The sequence below is a fragment of the Plecotus auritus genome (assembly GCF_963455305.1).
Source record: "Plecotus auritus genome assembly, chromosome: 3".
Taxonomy (NCBI): domain Eukaryota; kingdom Metazoa; phylum Chordata; class Mammalia; order Chiroptera; family Vespertilionidae; genus Plecotus; species Plecotus auritus.
In genome coordinates, this window is record NC_137772.1 from 167377998 (window position 1) to 167398240 (window position 20243).

Genomic DNA, 20243 nt, shown 5'->3' on the forward strand with positions numbered 1-20243 from the left:
TTAAAATCTCAGTATGGTATCTACATAGCATTTAAGCAATGCAATGTCCTATTAAACACAGTTATATATCCCTAAGTTATTAAATATTTGATATTTTATATTGGATATTTAGATATAAGTCCATTAAGTAATACATGTCTGCAAATGTTTGTGTTTTTTGTATTTTTTTTTGAGTAATGGATATATATATATTTTTAAATATATTTTATTGATATTTCACAGAGAGGAAGGGAGAGGGATAGAGAGCTAGAAACATCGATGAGGGAGAAACATCGATCAGCTGCCTCCTGCACACATCCCACTGGGGATGTGCCCGCAACCAAGGTACATGCCCTTGACCGGAATCGAACCCGGGACCTTTCAGTCCGCAGGCCGACGCTCTATCCACTGAGCCAAACTGGTTTTGGCAGTAATGGATATATTTTTGAGAGTTAAGATTCTTATTTTTAGTGTAAAGCTATACTATACATTTTTATAACTGCCTGGATATACCAACCAAAAATAATTTATACATTAAAAAGATAAATTATAACATTACTACAATATGCATAAACAAATCAGCAAGAGTTTCACCTATTTGTAGCATTGTAGTAACAATGCAGATATCCTATATAGTAAAGAGATAATATGTAAATTAACCCTCACGCCCTCACAAGATGGCTGCCTATGACCAGGCTGGCAGGTGTGTTAGTGAAGGATGACCAAATGAGTGAACAAGCAGGCTGTGTGGGGCGACCAGGCCAGCAGGGGGGTTAGTGAGGGATGACCAAATGACTGAACAAGCAGGCTGCGTGGGGTGACCAGGCTTGCAGGGGGTTAGTGCGGGATGACCAAACAACTGAACAGCAGGCTGCGTGGGGCAACAAGGCCGGTGGGGGCCCGTGAGGGGTGACCCGGCCAGCAGGGGGAGCAGTTGGGGGTGACCAGGCCAGCAGGGGGGGGGCAGTTGAGGGCAACCAGGCCAGTGAGGGAGGGGGGGCAGTAAGAGGTGACCAGGCTGCTGGGGATGCAGTTAGGGGCAACCAGGCCAGTGAGGAGGGGTGCAGTTGGGGGCAACCAGGCCAGCAGGGGGGGCATCTGGAGGCAATTAGGCTGGCAGGTGGGGCAGTAGGGGTGATCATGCCAGCAGGCAGAGGCAGTTAGGGGTGATCAGGCTGGCAGGGGAGGCAGTTAGGGGCAATGAGGCCGGCAGGCAGGTAAGCAGTTAGGAGCCAGCAGTCCTGGATTGTGAGAGGGATGTCCCAGATTAGAGAGGGTGCAGGCTGGGCTGAGGGGTTCTCCCCACCCCCCGTGCATGAATTTTATGCACCGGTCCTCTAGTTTATTATAATTTTGTAGTGTAGTTTATCTTAAGGTACTTGTTAATATAGAAATGACACAAGATATAATACCTCCAAATTTCAAATATAGCAGTCCTGTTATTTAGAGACAAAAGAAAAGGTTAAAAATGATACAAAAGATAGCCTGTATATTAAATAAGTATTCTTTGTTCTTATAAGGGCTCAAGCATAATCAATGGACACAGACAGTATGGGGGTGAGGGCATGTACTGCGGGGTGGGAGTGGCCGGGAAGAGGTCAATGGGGGGAAAAGGAGACATATGTAATACCTTAAACAATAAAGAATTTAAATTAAAAAATAAAATAAAGCGAAGTTACTTATAAAAAATAATAAAAATATAAATATATAGTTGTACACATAAAAAGCAAATATTGAGCAAAAAGAACATTCAAGACTTTGATATTTCTCCAAGCTTTGTAAAAGTATCTAGTGTATTACTTTGTAGAATTAAAAAGCTATACAATTGGATTAGATGTTTTGCTAATTATCAAATTATTATTCAATATGCTAACATTTGCAGTACTGGCTTATAAAGCAATAAAATAGGCTGTCTTTGCATGATTTACAGCCACTAAAGTGTCAAATAACAAGGATGTATTTAAAACAGATTTTTTGTTAGTTTTAATCTTTAAAGTAGCTATGAACTGTGCCTTGGAGCACTTAACAATATTTAACTGTAAAAACATGGCAAATGGTAAATCCTTGCATAGCTTAGAAGGAAACATATGCTCCACAAGAGATAAGTGTAAATACGTATATTCTGAGTGGTATTTCATTTTTAATTTCAAGTTCTTTAGGGTGAATTGCATTTTAAGCATTTTGTTCAGCTTATTGCAGTAAATTCTCATGCTTCCACAATCATTACTTCTTCTAGGCATTTTTTTTGCAAAGAAAAGAATACTGATTCTTGTTATCACATTAAATTGCCTGATGAAGAATTGTCAGCTTTTGTTGCTTCACTTCTTTCATGTTAGCTTCATTTAAAAGAACTCTGACGTTTGCTCCATATCAGTCTGTCTTATACCAAGCTATTATATGTATATGTTAACGTTTGCTATATACATTGGAATGTGGTATATTCCGTGCATGAGGTACCCTATGTTGCATGCTTAGGTAATGTCATAATGTGAATACACTACTGGTTATTCAATTCATATGAAGAGATTTTCTGTCTCTCTGGGTATTTTCTACAAAGGTCTTTCAGATATATTTAAAATGATGATAACTTTACATGGTTCTCTCTATAAACATCATGCTATACTACATTGAGAAGTTTTGTATTTTTAAAGAGAAATTTTTGCTCTCTCTTAAGGAGTTTGAGAGGCTGCTATTCAATACTGAAACTGGGTCATCAGTAGCAACATACAATTTGCTAGTAAACACATTTAAAAATTAATCTAAGAGTACAATGTGAATCTATTAATAGTAAATAATCCTATTGGTAGTTTCAAATTTAGGACTTTCTCCTCATGAAAGTAAACTAGTATATAAACAGACATTTTTGTAGGAAAAAGTGAGTGTATTACATATATTTTATAAACGGAAGCAAAATGCTGTTGACCTTTTCTATTTTCACTCAAATATAAACTTTCTTATTAATTATTTTAAGCATTTTACACAGATTTTTTTTGAGAGGGTTAGATTCAAGCATTTAATCTGGAGGTTAAAATACAATAACCAGCATCATAAAGTCACCTTGAGTTCCCAATTGGAAAAAAAAAAAATGTATGATGTTGCTCTTGAGATAACTGAGGTAATGTAAAATGCACACTAAGTTGGAACAATTGCCTGAATCTCCCCCTCCTGCTCTAATATTTTGGTAAGCTTTATAAATTTTATTTAATTTTCCCCACCAAAGTTCAGTGTGTACTTGGGTGTAGAAGGCAAACTATAACACAAAATCCCATGATGGAAAACAAAATAAAAAAAAAATTGTCCACAAGATGGGAAATTTCATAACCTTAGTCAAGAAAATATATCTATCTATCTGTTCATGTCCAAATTTATCTGATGACTCTTCATGAAATATTGGCTACCATAGATTGTCATGGTGAGTCTGGGGTTATCTAACAGACACAGAACTTGTTTTGTGGGATTCTGATGTAGAGGCAACTCAAAGAGATTAAACAGCAATTCTGACAAGGAACTGAGAGGCTTACATAACTCATTGGAAAGAGACATGCTGTCTTAAAACTCCATGGACAGGGAAAATACCACATGCTAAGCTGACACTGATTTTACCTGGATATTCTCTGGGCTTTGAGACTATGGCATTAGAAAAAAATCAGTATGTTTTGTTTGTTTGTTTGTTTGTTTGTTTTGGTCTTCTTTAAAATTCTTTCTTTTTTTTTTTGTCTAAAGTTTTATATAAGTCTCCTTTTCCCCCAATTGACACCCCCCACCCCCCACCATTCCCATCCTGGACAAGCTCCTCCCCCACCCCCCCAGTGTCTGTGTCCATTGGTTATGCTAATACGCATGCATACAAGTCCTTTGGTTGCTCTCCAATCCCCCTCCCCACCCCCTGCACCAACACCCCTGCCATTTGTCTCTGGATCTATTCTTGTTCATCGAATTATGTTGATCATTATATCCCACATATGAGTGAGATCATGTGATATTTATCTTTCTCCGATTGGCTTATTTCACTTAGCATAATGTTCTCCAGTTCCATCCATGCTGTTGCAAATGGTAAAAGTTCCTTCTTTTTTTATAGTGGAATAGTATTCCATTGTGTAGATGTACCACAGTTTTTTAATCCACTCATCTGCTGATGGGCACTTAGGCTGTTACCAAATGTTAGATATTGTAAATTGTACTGCTATGAACATAGGGTGCATATATCCTTTCTGATTGGTGTTTCTGATTTCTTGGAATATAGTCCTAGAAGTGGGATCACTGGGTCAAATGGGAGTTCCATTTTTAGTTTTTTGAGGAAACTCCATACTGTTCTCCACAGTGGCTGCACCAGTCTGCATTCCCACCAGCAGTGCAGGAGGGTTCCTTTTTCTCCACATCCTCGTCAGCATCAGCACTTGTAGTTAGTTGATTTGTTGATGATAGCCGTTTTGACAGGTGTGAGATGGTACCTCATTGTCATTTTGATTTGCATCTCTCGGATGATTAGTGACTTTGAGCAGGTTTTCTTATGTCTCTGGGCCTTCTGTATGTCCTCTTTCAAAAAGTGCCTATATAGATCCTTTGCCCATTTTTTATTGGATTGTTTATCTTCCTTTTGTTAGTTTGTATAAAAATCAGTATGTATAATAGTTCTCAAGAGCACATTCAGGTTAACCAACATAGAAGTAAAATGGACAGTTGTCTATCCAGCACTAATGGCCTAATCATCCAATAAGGGTATACATTCATAGCATGAAGAAATTTCACAGCTAGGTTAGGAAATCTTTAGGTTTTGGAATCTCACCCAGCACTACCACCATCCAAGTACTATATTCTCCCTCCAAGGTAACTTGGTAAGAGTTAGAGGTGCTTGCATTATTTCTCCAAAGAGTCTGGAATGATACCAACTTGTGAGAAGATTCACCCTGGTGCTGAGCATTCTCTCTCTCTCAGCACTTTTATCTCCTCTTCCAGGTCAAGTAGAGTGACTCCTGGTTTCAGCTCTGAAAGTCCTACATCCGGGACACTCCTCAGTCCAGACAAACATAATGGTCACCCTGACCTGTATGCTAAGTACTAGCCGTACATTTCTGTCTTTTGTACCCTGGGGCCTAAATGTGCAAGCAATATTTCATACTCAAAATTTCACAATTTATTAGAGTTAAAATAGCTAACAGATATTTAGTATGCGCTATATATGCCAAGCACTATTCTTAGCACTTTTATAATATTAAGTACTCTAATCCTCAGAGCATCAAAAACAATTTTCTCAAAGGTGAGAAAAAAAGAGTCACAGGATAAAAATAATAACTTGCATAAGGTCACACAGCTAGTAGAGAACAGAGTAAGAAAGTCTGGCTCCAGAATCCTCAGAAAGCCACATCATAGTATTGCGCCTTGTACCATCTTTAACAACAATAAAATTCTCTTCCAGGTAATGATAATCTATAATAATAAAAGCATAATATGCTAATTAGACTGGATATCCTTCTGGATGGACATCCTTCCATCCTTCCGGATGAAGCCGGGGCTGCAAGGGAGGCCCGGGGTCCCAGGTCCCAGAGGGAAGCTGGTGCCAGCAGCCAGGGGAAGGAAGGCCTACTCTTGCACAAATTTTGTGCATCAGGCCTCTAGTAATAACAACAACAACAATGGTAGTAGTATATAAGTAGTAGTAATAGGAATAAAAATAAAACCTGCCACTTAGGCTCAAAATCTTGTATTTACTTATTTAATCTTCACAACTACTCAGTGCATTTTAACAATAATACAGATGAGTAAATTAGGTTTGTAGAATAAAATAACCTGCCCAAGTTTAGGCAGGAGGTAAGTGGTAGAGTGAGGATTTGAACCCAGACTATCTGGTTCCAAAGCACCGTTACTTAGTGATTATGATATCTGCCTATTTATACTTAGGGAAACACTATAATATTTCAAGTTTGTACTAAATGTAGTTGTTAAAAGACCATGGTTTTAACTAAGATAGATTTATAATTTAAGTAAATATTTTTAAGGGAAGTGGAAAGAATTAGTATAGTTGATCCTTGAACAATGTGGGAATGCTGTGCAGTCAAAAATCCATGAATAATTTCTAATTCCCCTAAAACTTAACTGCTAATATCTCACTGTTGACTGGAAGCCTTACTGACAGCTTAAATAGTTGATTAACACATATTTTGTATGTTCTATGTATTATATACTGTATTCTTTTTTGCTATCCTCACCAGAGGATATGTTCATGGGGGGGGGGGAGAGAGAGAGAGAGAGAGAGAGAGAGAAACATCAGTGTGAGAGAGAAGAGAAACATTAATGGTTGCCTCTCATACATGCCTGACCAAATTCAAACCCGCAACCTAGGTTTATGGGATGACACTCTAACCAACTGAGTCACCTGACTATACTGTATTTTTATAATAAAGTAAGCTAAAAAATATTATTAAGTAAGAATCATAAGTAAGAGAAAATACATTTATAGTATTTACTAGAGGCCCGGTGCATGAAATTCGTGCACAGAGGGGGGGGGGGTGTACCTCAGTCCAGCCTGCAGCCTCTCCAATCTGGGACCCCTCAAGGGATGTCCAACTGCCCGTTTAGGCCCGATCCCACCTGCTTGCCTTCCTGATTGCCTTCCTGATTGCCCCTAACCGCTTCTGCCTGCCAGCCTGATCACCCCCTAACCACTCCCCTGCCAGCCAGATTGATGCCTAACTGCTCCCCTGCCAGCCTGTTTGCCCCTAACTGCCCTCCCCTGCAGGCCTGGTCACCCCTAACTGCCCTCCCCTGCAGGCCTGGGTCACCCCCCCCAACTGCTCTCCCCTGCAGGCCTGGGTCCCTCCCAACTGCCTTTCCCTGCAGGCCTGGTTGCCAACTTCCCTCCTCTGCCAGCTTGGTCACACCTAACTGCCCTCCCCTGCAGGCCTGGGTCCCCCCCCCAACTGCTCTCCCCTGCAGGCCTGGGTCCCTCCCAACTGCCTTTCCCTGCTGACCTGATTGCCCACAACTGCCCTCCCTTGCAGGCCTGGTCCCTCCCAACTGCCCTCCCCTGCTGGCCTGGTTCCTCCCAACTGCCCTCCCTTGCTGGCCATCTTGTGGTGGCCATCTTGTGTCCACATGGGGGCAGGGTCTTTGACCACATGGGGGCAGCCATCTTGTGTGTTGGAGTGATGGTCAATCTGCATATTACTCTTTTATTAGATAGGATAGAGGCCTGGTGCATGGGTGGGGGCCAGCTGGTTTGCCCTGAAGGGTGTCCTGGATCAGGGTGGGGGTTCCCTTGGGGTGTGGGGCGGCCTGGGCGAGGGGCCTGTGGTGGTTTGCAGGCCGGCCATGCCCCCTGGCGACCCAGGCAGAGGCCCTGGTATCTGGGGTTTATTTATCTTCTACAATTGAAACTTTGTAGCCTGGAGTGGAGCCAAGCCTTCTGCTTGCTCTGTGCCGGCAGCCATTTTGGGGGGGATTTATGTATCTTCTATAATTGAAACTTTGTAGCCTTAAGCAGAGGCCTGGGCTGGCCAGGGTGTGTGGAAAGCTTGGCTTCCTCCATCGCCGGGGGCAACCCTAGCCTCCTGCTCTTTCCAGCTCCGTGGCTGCCACCATTTCTGTTTGGGTTTATGTATCTTCTATCATTGAAACTTTGTAGCCTTGAGTGGAGGCCTAGGCTGGCAAGGGCAGGCGGAAAGCTTGGCTTCCTCCATCGCTGGGGAAACCCAAGCCTCCCTCCTGCTCTCTGTGGTGGTAGCCATCTTGGTTGGGTTTATTTGCATATTTGCTCCTGATTGGCTGGTGGGCATGGCTTGTGGGCGTGGCTTGTGGGTGTAGCAGAGTGATGGTTGATTTGCATATTGCTCTTTTATTAGATAGGATTGAAAAAGAAAACATTCACATATAAGTAGACCCACACAGTTCAAATTCTTGTACTTCAAGGGTCAACTGTATACTCAAATGTATTATACATGACATCTGAGAGACTGTGAAATATGTGGAATATGACTGAAAAAGAGTTGTTTCTGAGCAATGGTTAGTTTCATTTCTGAGCTAAGAGAGACTGGATGATCATGTTTGGAGATAGACAAAGTGGAAAAACAAATTATTTTTGGAACCTCTTAAGTTTGAAGTGTCTATAGACATTGAATAGGTAGTTGAATATATGGGTTGGAGATCAGGAAACAGGCTAAGGCCAAAGGATAGGGTGACCCGGATGTGAATTTAAAGAGCAGAAGACAAATGTGCTCGAGCCCTGAGTCCTCCCAATGTTCAGAAATAGGGAAGATAAAGCATATCAAGCAAAGGAGACTGAGGGAGTCATTAAAGTCAGAAGAGGACTCAGCATGCAGTCTCCTGGAAGCCAAGTACGAAACTGCTTCAAGGAGTGTGTAGTAAATCCTCCGTGTCAGATGCACTTTAAATGTTGCCACTAAAACTTAAGTGAAGATGCATTTCACTCATCACTGAGAGCAGAAATTAGAGGTATCACCTGGCCAGAGTGGCTCAGTGGTTGAAAATTGACCTATGAGCCAGAAGGTCAAGGTTCAATTCCCACTCAGAGTACATGCCTGGCTTGGGGGCTCGATCCCGTGTCGAGTGTGCATGAGGCAGCTGATCAATGATTCTCCCTCATCATTGATATTTCTATCTCTTTCTCTCTCTCCCTTCCTCTCTGAAATAAATAAAAATATATTTTAAATATAGAGTTGCATCTTATAAAAAATACACACAAAAATTAGAGGTATCAAGTTAAGATGGAGGTGTTATATATCTGGCAGAAAATAGTTATTTTCTAAGAAAGTATCCATTATAGAGACCCCCTGGAATATATAGCAACAAGAATAGAAGTCACAACCTCAAGAACTGGTACGTTATTCCCTCTGTAATTTGCTCTGAATAACTTCATGATATAAGGAACCCAGTGTTTTATCAAATCAGCCTATTGGAAAGAATTTATCTCTTTTGTGTTTAGAGAAAAGATGTCACAGAAGATGCTAACTTAAATAAACTGTTCTGACACTATCCTTACTGTCTGAAAAACAATTTAACACTCTTACTTTTTTTTAAGTTTTCACAATTTTTATTAAGTCCTAGTCTAATTTAACATCTATTTTATAGACATCATCCTATGGTGAACATGTTTAATAAGTGAAAGCAAATCAGACACCCAAGTCAGTATTTTCTGCAGACTAAGCAATAAGGTAACTCCTACACAGAACACTACAGGTAATGACATACACTTACTTGCTCAGAGTTTTCATATAAGCCGTGTTGTTTATCAGACTATATCTCCTGATATTAAATACAGTCCAATTAGTGATTGTAGTTCTCATAGATTTTAATTACAAGTATCTTATTGAAATAACTAACATTCCGACAGTTTCACTGACTTTCCTATTCAAGAAAAAAGAGCAAATAGTGAAATGAAAACTTAACATGACAAGTTATTCAAGGAAAACAAAGTAAAGATTAGAAGGGGAAAGTGAAGGATCACTGGGGTGGAAAATCAAAGCCTAAGCATTTGTTTAGAAGAAAACAAAATAAACTATGAATTTCACAAATTAAAAGTGTATAAATTCAATACAATATAAATATTTTGGAATGTAAAAGCCAAGATGAAATTAAAAGGTCTATAAACAGTTAACTTTTGGCCTTAAATAGTACCAACTTTTCTGATCAAAGAAGGCCTCAATAGTTAAGATTGAATTACTTGATTTTGTTTTACACTAGTTGGTGAGCACAAAGCAATCCCCCTTGTCAACAAAGTTGACAACTGGCTTCACTCAGAACATTTTCAATAATGCACATTAAAAAATATTCTTAAAAATTGTTCTGCAATCCAAATATACAATAGCTTGGAAAACAACATTAAAAAAAATCAAAGCCAATGTAAAAAGATCTAAACAACTAGAACGATACAGGTTTTATAGGGCTCTGGTATTACAGTTTTCTTACTGCATCATCAGTGTCAGAAATCTATTCCTTCAGCTGGCTCCATTGCTCAGGACTTAAAGCAATACCTTTTCTTCCTGGTTTCTTTTCTCCTTCTGGATCCATTTGATATTCTTTCATATCAGTTAGGACTGTCCCTTTAAAGTCCCCAATGCTGATGGACCTAATCTTCCCAATCTGAAACATTATCTCTGCTGCTGCTGCTCTGCTTAGAAGATGACAGGGCTCTTGAAGTTTCAAGTCTTTTGCTTCTTTATAGGTTTTTATGAAGAAACTTGCTTTTTCCTCTTTAACTTTTTGTCAACTTCACTGTCAGAATCGCTGCCAGAAGAGCTTGAAGAAACAAGCTCCTTAGATTTAGGCAGTGCTCCGCTCTTGCAGCCAAGGCCCTGTGCTCACTTGCCATGCACTCACTAGTTTTTCATCCAAACTGATGGATGGTTCCTTTCAACTTCTACATCTTTATTTTTAGATACCTTTCCTTTCTATATTATACTAGAGGTCCATTGCACGATATTCAGGCAAGAATAGGCCTTCTTTCTTCTGGTTTCACTCCCAGCCGCCCGGGAGCCCGCTAGTCTCCGCTCCCAGCCCACCCCGGGAGCTGAAAGTCCTCGCTTCTGTCCAGAGCACTGCTCCTGTAGCTCCCTCCACCACCCACCATCCCCCTCTTAGCAAGTGTCCCGTTCCTCCCAGCTACTCTGCACCTGCATATTAACCTGCCATCTTTGTTGGATTAATTTGCATACTCACTCTGATTGGCTGTGGGCGTAGCAGAGGTACAGTCATTTTACATGTTTGTCTATTATTAGGTAAAATTCTACTAGAGGCCCAGTGCACTCAGCCTGACCTGCACCCTCTGCAATCCGGGACCCCTCAGGGGATGTCCATCGAGCCTAAACTGGCAGTCAGACATCCCTCTCGAAATCTGGGACCACTGGCTCCTAACTGCTCACCTGCCTGCCTGCCTGATCGACCCTAACCACTCTGCCTGCCTGCCTGATTGCCCCTAACTGCCTCTGCCTGCCTGACTGATCGCCCCTAACCCCTCTGCCTGCCTACTTGATCGGATCGCCCCTAGCCACCTCTGCCTGCCTGCCTGATGCCCCTAACTGCTCCCCTGCCAGCCAGATCACCCCTAAACTCTCTCCCTTTCTTGCCTGATTGCCCCTAACCATCTCTGCCTTGGTCCTGCCACTGTGGCTTTGTCTGGAAGACGTCCAGTCTATCTGGTCTAATTAGCATATTACCCTTTTATTAGTATAGATACCCAGTCACACTGACTCTTAAAAAATTAGTTGTTCCATAAAACAGTAGAAATTCTTTTCATTTCCTTTTGCACACACTTTCCTTTCAATTTTATCTCAATTTTGCTTTGAGAATTTAGTAAGTCCCAAAGTACACATGGCATGACACATAGTAGGTCCAGCTTAGATATCAGCTCCTCAATTTTACTTCCCCTTGACCTTCCAGTACCTTTTAGAACAAATGAAATGACTGCTTTTTTAGAACTCTCTGCTCTAGGGAAGTAAGTAAAACTCAGTTTCCCAAACAGCAGGTGGCAGAGTTAGGTCTGTCCAGCTCCAAATCTCATACTCTTTCCACTGTTGGAAGTGAATTTATCCACTTAATTCATATTCATTAACTACTCCACAAGCTCCTAATGTCCTCTAATTTGTTTCTAGACCAAGAGGACCCATTTCATTCAGAAATAAAAATCACCACTGTTTTACTCCTGCCTCCTTTTACGTGGATTAATGACTAGAAGTGTGAAAGTCCTGAAAACTAGATGCTTTGACAAGTTCCTTGCATATAAACAGTAAGAATACTGTATTAGGAAATAAATGACAATTTCCTAGGTAAGGTCTTCCTAGAAAGTTCAGTAACCTTTTACCTTGAGAAGTTACGTAAACCTTATAGAAACTAACTTTAATCTGGATCAGAGAAGAAAAACATTTAATTGGACAAACTACCTTCTGTTATTCTAGATTACAAAAACAGAAGTCAGGAAACAGGCCCACTTCTAGATTTAGAAAATTTGATAAAAACAAAATAAGAATACATGTTAGTAATAAATGATACAAAACTTAATCTGACTAGTGATGATTTGCCATATAGATTCCAAATTTACTATAGACAATATCAATTTTAGGAAACCATCAGTTCCTGGTCTCATTCTGTGGGGTGATTTTATGCATAAGTAATAAGTTCAGGCTTGATCATGCCTCATAGTCCCCACCCCTACATACCTTGGGTAACATAGCATATCATTGAATTTAAAAGTATTTACTTTCATTAATAATTTTAAAAAATATGCATGTTTTTATTGATTTTTAGAGAGAGAGGAAGGGAGAGGGAGAGAGAAACACCCATGAGAGAGAGAAACTGCCTCCTGCACGCCCCCTACTGGTGATCAAGCCTGTAACCCGGGCATATGTCCTGACCGGAAATCAACCACTGAGCTGCACCAGCAGGGCTCACTAATAGTTTTGATTCAAATATAAATTATAGTCTAGTCCTTCTGCCATTCCAACTTTTAATATAACTTGAAAAAACACATTACTCTTGGCACACTGATAACAGTTGCCTACAGTGATTAAACACATTAATTTGAGCCATCAGTAAAGTTGCATTCACGGCAATCATGTAACAGATTATGCTATTAGTTCGTGGACTGTGTATGGTGTTCTGATTCAAGGGCTAATGCAAAGGTAGCATTGGGAAACTAAAACATATTTACTTCTAGTATATTGTTAAGTGAAGGGCTCAGCAGCTCCAGTAATTGCTCTTTTATTCAAATAACTGCTTATATTGCTGACTTTTATTTCCTTTAATTTCACAAAGCCATCATTAAACATGGAGCAAAAATACCAATTGTTTATAATTAGATAAGTTTGGCCACATTATTATCAGGGGAAAAGAAAAAAATATGTTTGGGGAATTGCATTAAAAACATGAGTAATTTATGACTTAATCCTGGGTTTTAGTCTATATTAATGAAGTATTTCTTTTTCTCATTAACCTGAATTTGAGAGTCATGAAATGAAAGTTTTTCTTAATTTTCTATTTATAAAATCTGGAACCATGGTGCCTGGCACAAAGGAGCCATTTTTTTTGAATGAATATACTTGCAATCTATAAGTATATAAAAATTTTGATTGATGATTATTGTCACCAATGGATTTTAAGGAGGACCAGCAGGGGTCTAAAGAATCTGTTAGGGTTGACATAAGCATTTATTCCTCAAGTTTACAAAAATGAACTTAATATCCTTAATATCCTGGAGTACATTTAACTTAATATCATACCATCAATATGTCATTTTCAAGATATCTAAATGTTTGTTTTTGCCCAGCTGGTGTTGCTCAGTGGTTGAGCATCAACATATGAACCAGGAGGTCATGGTTCGATTCCCGGCCAGGGCACATACCTGGCTCCCAGGCTCAATCCCCAGTAGGGGGCATGTAGGAGGCAGCCGGTAAATGATTCTCTGTCATCACTGAAGTTTCTGTCTCTCTCTCCCTCTCACTTCCTCTTCAAAATCAATAAAAATATATTTAAAAAATAAAAGTAAATGTTAGTTTTTATTAAGCAACATAATGAAAAATAATTATTTTTTAAAAGAATTACCTATATCCTACATCAACTGGGTCCAGTCTTTTGTAGTACATTAGTTCTCCACTGTTATTTTTCAAGACTTTTTTTTATATTTGGATGAAAACACCAAACGCTACTGATAAAGTTTCATGATATAAAAATGTTTAAGAGTTAGCTAAAGTGTTGCTCTCTATGCCATGAAGATTAGGGTTGTGGGGCTACCTGCAACTCTCTCAGTAGGCAGTATGAAGTCCATAGAAACAGACTGAGCCTGTGGCAGTGCAATGTCCAGTTCCAATTGGCCCTCAGTAGTCAGGGACAATCCTAGTTTGCTCTTCCTGGTAGTGTCAATAATTCACATTCTAGTGATATAAATATTCAAGGTAGATATGCAAATCATCATATTTGGCCACTTGAGAGAGGCAACTGCTTTCTCATGATATACTAGTATTTAACAGACTGACCAAATGTTTATTGTGTTATGCTGTAAGACAGATATTATATTTCACTGAGTCTATGAAAATGTCATTAAAAATATTACAGCTTATATGCATATATGCATAACTCATGGTCACAGACAATAATGCAGTTGGCCTGGGGGGATGGAGGCAGTCATTGCGGGGAGGGGGGGAATAAAAGGGACATCTGTAGTATTTTCAGTAATAAAGATAAATTTAAAAATATATTATCAATAGTTTCTCTGCCCTTAACAGTAGATGTGGAAAATGAGACAACCCAAAAATTATTATAGGAACAAGTAAAATGTTATTGGTGTCATAATAGGTATAACGTGGTATGGGGATTAAGGAAGAAAATAAATTACATTTTATTGTGGTGACTAGGTAAGCAGAATATTACATTTAGTTGGGTTTTAAAAGTTGACTAGAATTTACAGATGGAAATTTAGGAAGGCATATTTTACAGATGTAATTTGTACCTGATATATAGAAGTATTGATTAGATGGTTGATTTTGTATTCTCTGGATAAAGAGGGAATATGGTTTTACTACAGCTTACAAAACATTTCTATACATTTGGGGAAATTATGGAATCCATTGCCAATATTACTGATTTTCTGGGGTGGTTCAGTTAAGGAAACTGTAATACGCCAAATCAGATAATTATCTAGCTGCTTTCCAGTTGAAGTCTAATCTTTTTTTTTTTTTCTGCCTATATTTAGACGATTCAATTGTTCAAATCAAGATGATTAGGAGAGGAACAGAAGGATAATTTCAAGTTAGTCAGTTCTGCTATTTGTTAGCTCTGGTAAATGTTCTGGTGCAGAAGGTGATTGGAAATAATAATCTTTGGTAATTGTCTATGGGTAACGTTAAGTGGCAGAATGCTGCATCCGACAGCAGAATGTTGCATCTGTTGCTGTTTCCATGACTCCAAGATTATATTTCTGTATAAAAAATAGCTTTATGTGAGCTCCATAGTTTGGAGTCCATTCACACATCTGTGTATTTTAGTTATCCAGGCTGCAACTGTCCTGCTTTGCAGTGGATAAATGAGAGCTATTTTTAAATCTATGTTTATGTTCCCTCAACTGACACTCCTTGAAAGAAAAAATTTGCAGTGCTCCTAAGCATCCTTAAGAGCTTTACTTTGGTTCTTTAAAGAAAACTTTAGTTTCCCTGATGTTTTCAGTCTAATTTCTGTCTGTTTGCAATTTGATCACAGTGTCAGAGTGTTTTCCAAGAGCTCATGGTCTTCTATACTAATTGACTAAATATTCAGAATCCTTTATTGCAAAGGGCCAAACTGAAATTCTTTACTGAAGGACAATAAACAGGTGAAGAAGTAGCCTACACTTGTAGAGAATCAGAGAATAATTTGAAGATGCCACTTTCCAAAAATTTATCTATTAAATTGATGAAATATTTATGTTCTAGTAGGATTATTAATAGGACTTGAAAAATTGACTTTAAAAATTGTACTAAAGACCATGTTGCTAAAATTAGTCAAGACTTTAAAAAGAAAGATGAGGAAGGAAATAAAAAGAGAAAGGGTTTGCTCTACAAAATATAGGGACTTATAGATAGGTCTTAAAAGCAAATAAAGTGCATGTTACTGACACAATGACAGAAAAATCAACAGCATAAAACAAAATAAAAAATCTAGAAGCAGATAATGCCTATTTGGAATTTTGTCAGAAGACAGAGAGGATGTAGCAAGATCAAGTTTAGGAGTTGGATTATTCAACAAATGAGCTTGAATAATAGTTATCCATAAGAAAGAAAAACAAAATAAATCTCTGCCTCACACCATCACAAAAATGAAGTTTAAATGGATTAGTATCTTGCATTTCAAAGTTAGAAATTGAAAACTTTCAGAAGCAAGTACATTAGTATATTTCTTAACTTGTAGTATGAAACAATTTCTTAAACAAGACACATTAGTATCAACAACAAAATAATTACTACATTTTAGTTCACTAAAATTAAAAACTTTTAAATATTAGAGTCACTGTAAACAAAGAAAAATCAATGTTCAAAAGACATACCCCTCTCCAGGCCCCCTAAAAATAATACATACAAAAAAAACCCACAACCAGGAAACAGGGCAAAAGATGAATAGGCAGCCGAAACCAGTTTGGCTCAGTGGATAGAGTGTTGGCCTACAGACTGAAAGGTCCCAGGTTCGATTCCGGTCAAGGGCATGTACCTTGGTTGCGGGCACGTCCCCAGTGGGGGGTGTGCAGGAGGCAGCTGATCGATGTTTCTCCCTCATCGATGTTTCTAGCTCTCTATCCCTCTCCCTTTCTTTCTGTAAAAAATCAATAAAATATATTAAAAAAAAAGATGAATAGGCATTTTACAGAAGTATGAAACATATGTGATAAATATACATATATCTAATAAACATAAAAAGACATATGCCAGCCCTGGCTGGTTGGCTCAGTTGGCTGGAGTTTCATCTTATACACCAAAAGGTTGAGGGTTTGATCCTGGTCAGGGCACATACCCAGGTTGCAGGTTCAACCCCTGGTCTGGGCATATATGGAAGGCAACCAATCTATGTTTCTCTCTCACATTGATGTTTCTCTCTCTCTTCCCCCCTCCCTCTCTTTTTTATCTCTCTCCCTCCCTCCCTCCTCTTTCTCTCCCCCTCTTCCTCTCCCTCTCTTTCTCAAAACAATAAAAACATATCTTCAGGTAAAGATTTAAAAAGGCATATGCTATATTATCAATAATAATCAGAAATATGCATATCAAGACCTTGATGTGTTCATTTTATAAGCATTGATTGTTAAAGTTTAATGCCCAAGATTTAAAATAAATATACATCAATGACAAACTCTTCCAATGTGTGAACATTCCTGTTAATGTGAAGGTGAAGAATTTTGGAATATAAGAGTTAAAAATTTATACGGCAAAGGGTTGGAAGAGTTACCTGTGAAATCAGAGGATTATGAATGACATGCCTTTTTGGGTAACTAAAAGGAGATTTTTAAAAATTACCTCTGGAAAAATATGAAAAAAACTCATATCTCAGGGTCTCTTCCTTTTATGTGCTATGGTTTCACTGAATTGCTTTTTAAATGTCAGAGTGATTTGTTGCCCAAACTTCACAGTGTGGCTCCTTTGTGCAGGTAACTCATTACAACTGCTTAATGTGCTTGATTTAAATTCCCAGAGTTAAAATAAGATATTGGTTTACGAAGGAGGCATTTGAAAGCAGCATAAACTGTGAAGAGGTGTGCATTCAGTGTGAAAGTAGGTCTGCGTGTCTCGTATCTTGAAGGTAATTAGAGTTGCCCAAAGACAGAAAATCAATGCATTCTAAATGAGAATAATTTAGTTGTTATTGCATTGAGTAAGCATAAAACCGCCAAAAGAATATCTAGTACTGTATACATTCTCGTCATCTTACTTAAATAATGTCTATTGCAATGTCAAATGATGAGCACTAAATTATGTTAAAAATGCTAACAGGACAGATGATGACACCTAATCAATATGTGCAAAGCTTCTGTTGGAACCCTAATGTTCCATATGAAATAATTATTTTTGAGTAACAACTCTATTTAAAGTAAGTTAACATCTTTTACATGGAGACCTTTCCCCTCACAACATTATTTAACAATCTAGCCTCAAGAGTCATGTTAGGAGGAATGCTACACAATTTGCTTATGGCTTATTCCCCAGCAGAGGTTGCTAGGCACAATTGTTGAAGGGCATGAACTAATGCTACATGAAGGGTGTCTTTAAGAACCCACCCGTCCAGTACAGAACCAGTACCGCACATTCTGACTAGGATGCAGCAGTGGAGTGAACTTTGCAGCCAGAAATAAGCTCAAATTTTGTATTTTTGAAAATGATAGATAATTATCTCACCTTTTAGCAAGGTTTCTCTTATATCAGTGGTTGGCAAACTGCGGCTCGCGAGCCACATGCAGCTCTTTGGCTCCTTGAGTGTGGCTCTTCCACAAAATACCACGTGTGGGAGTGCACATACAGTGCGATTGAAACTTCGTGGCCCATGCGCAGAAGTCGGTTTTCGGCCTGGGCGAGTCCATTTTGAAGAAGTGGTGTTAGAACACTCAAGGGGCCAAAGAGCCGCATGTGGCTCGCGAGCCGCGGTTTGCTGACCACTGTCTTATATCTATAAGTTGCTGAACTAAAACTCCTCTGGACAAATATAATGTACTAGGGGCCCAGTGCATGAATTTGTGCACTTTAAAAGGAACTGAAGGCTGCAAGGCTCCTGTGGGCATAGGGGTGGGTCTCAGCCCATCCTCTGTGCCCCAGCCCAGCCCCTCCTGCCACTGCCACTGGTCCCCTGTCTGCTGGCAGCCCCGCTTCCGCCGCCACCGCCGCTCCCAGGTGCTGACAGCGCCAAGCAATTGGGGCTGGCACCAGGCGCCAGCAGTGGGTGCAAGTGGGGCCATCGCTGGCAGCGGGTGCGAGAGGTGGTTGCCAGCTCTGATCACCCCGCAGGAGCAGGGGGAGGTGGAGAACCCTTGAGGGGTGATTGGGGCCAGCAACTGCTGCTCACACCCACTGACGGCACCAAGTGATCGGGGCCGATGCCAGGTGCTGGCAGCAGGTGCGAGTGGAGTCTCTGGCACCAGTAAAGAATTTTTAGTAACCACTAGAGCAGCCGTGGGCAAACTACAGCCCGCAGGCTGGATCCGGCCCATTCGGCTGTTCTATCCGGCCCGCGGAGCCGAAAGAGCGGAGGGTTCTCTTGCTCTCCCCTCCGCTCCTTTACTTTGAATTTATATTAGTTCACACAAACACTCCATCCATGCTTTTGTTCCGGCCCTCTGGTCCAGTTTAAGAACCCATTGTGGCCCTCGAGTCAAAAAGTTTGCCCACCCCTGCACTAGAGGCTCACCCTGATGACAGCGACTGGTGCCCCGCCTTGGTCTGGCGCCCCTGCTCACTTGCTCCACCATCCCACTGTGGCTGACACCCACCATGTTCTGCGCTCTGCCACCTGCTGCTGACTCCTGCCATGTTCCACACGTGCCCCCTGGTGGTCAGCACATGTCATAGCTACTGGTTGTTCAGTTGTTCTGTGGTTCAGTCTATTTGCATATTAGGGTTTTATATATATAGACTAGAGGCCCAGTGCATGAATTTTTGCATGGGTGGGTCTGGCCTGCTGAGGGGAGGGGCTGCGGGAGGTTGGTCGGCCAGCCCTGTCCCCGATCATGCACATCATAGCTACGACCAGTCATTCCAGTTGTTCTGGTCATCCTGGTCATCCCTGTCACTTGGCTTTTATATATAGACTAGTGCCCAGTGCATGAAATTTGTGCACGGGGGAGGGAGGGTATTGCTCAGCCCAGCCTGCACCCTCTCCAATCTGGGAACCCTCGGGGAATAACCAGCAGCCGGACATCCCTCTTGCAGTCTGGGACTGCTGGCTCTTAACCGCTCACCTGCCTGCCTGCCAGATTGCCCCTAACCACTCTGTCTGCTGGCCTGCTCACCCCCAACTGCCCCCCTGCCAGCCTGATCGCCCCCAACTGCTCCCCCTGCCAGCCTGATTGACCCCACTGCCCCCCCACCAGCCAGCTCACCCCCAACTGCCTCCCCTGCTGGCCTGATTACCCCCAACTGTCCCCCCCCACCAGCCTGATCATCCTCTACTGCCCTTCCCCCCTGGCCTGATTGCCTCTAACTGCCTCTGCCTCGGCCCCGTCACCATGGCTTTGTCCAGAAGGATGTCCAGAAGGTCTCTCGGAAGGTCTCCCAGTCTAATTAGCATATTACCCTTTTATTAGTATAGATTTCTTAAGAACACTACAAGGCTTAATCAACAGTATACAAATATAGTGTGTATTTTTCAAGCACAGCAGATGCATATTATTATTTGTAGCCTCTTCCCATGTTTTTTTGTTTGTTTGTTTGTTTGTTTGTTTCATTCCCTGTTCATTTACTCAATAATTACTTACACAATTAACAGTGTTAGGACCTGTGGCAACAATGGTGATCATGGCCTCCACCTTCATGGGTCAAAGCATCTAGTGAAAAGGACAGCACAAAACAAGAAAGCAAATAAATTAATATATAATTTAAAATTATAGCAAGTGGTATAAAGAAAACAAGATTTTCTTAAAAAAAGAAATAGAAATGGGAGATCTAATTTAGATAGAAAGTCAGGAATAGATCTGTGATTAAGCTATAATTGAGAGACATAGAAGCATGGAACAGACTGTGGAATCTCAGAGGGAAGGCAGGGGAAGGTGGGTGGGGGGGAAGAGATCAACCAAAGAACTTGTATGCATATATGCT

The 20243-nt window shown here is 40.5% G+C and overlaps 1 pseudogene across 1 annotated transcript; it reads right to left on the bottom strand.

Moving 5' to 3' along the window:
- Positions 1 to 9885: 9885 nt before the first annotated feature.
- Positions 9886 to 19960, bottom strand: LOC308244220 (activated RNA polymerase II transcriptional coactivator p15-like; annotated as a pseudogene). Its single transcript has 2 exons — positions 19904 to 19960; positions 9886 to 10286 (listed from the first exon to the last, which is right to left on the bottom strand). The product of its transcript is annotated as an activated RNA polymerase II transcriptional coactivator p15-like (transcript).
- Positions 19961 to 20243: the final 283 nt, after the last annotated feature.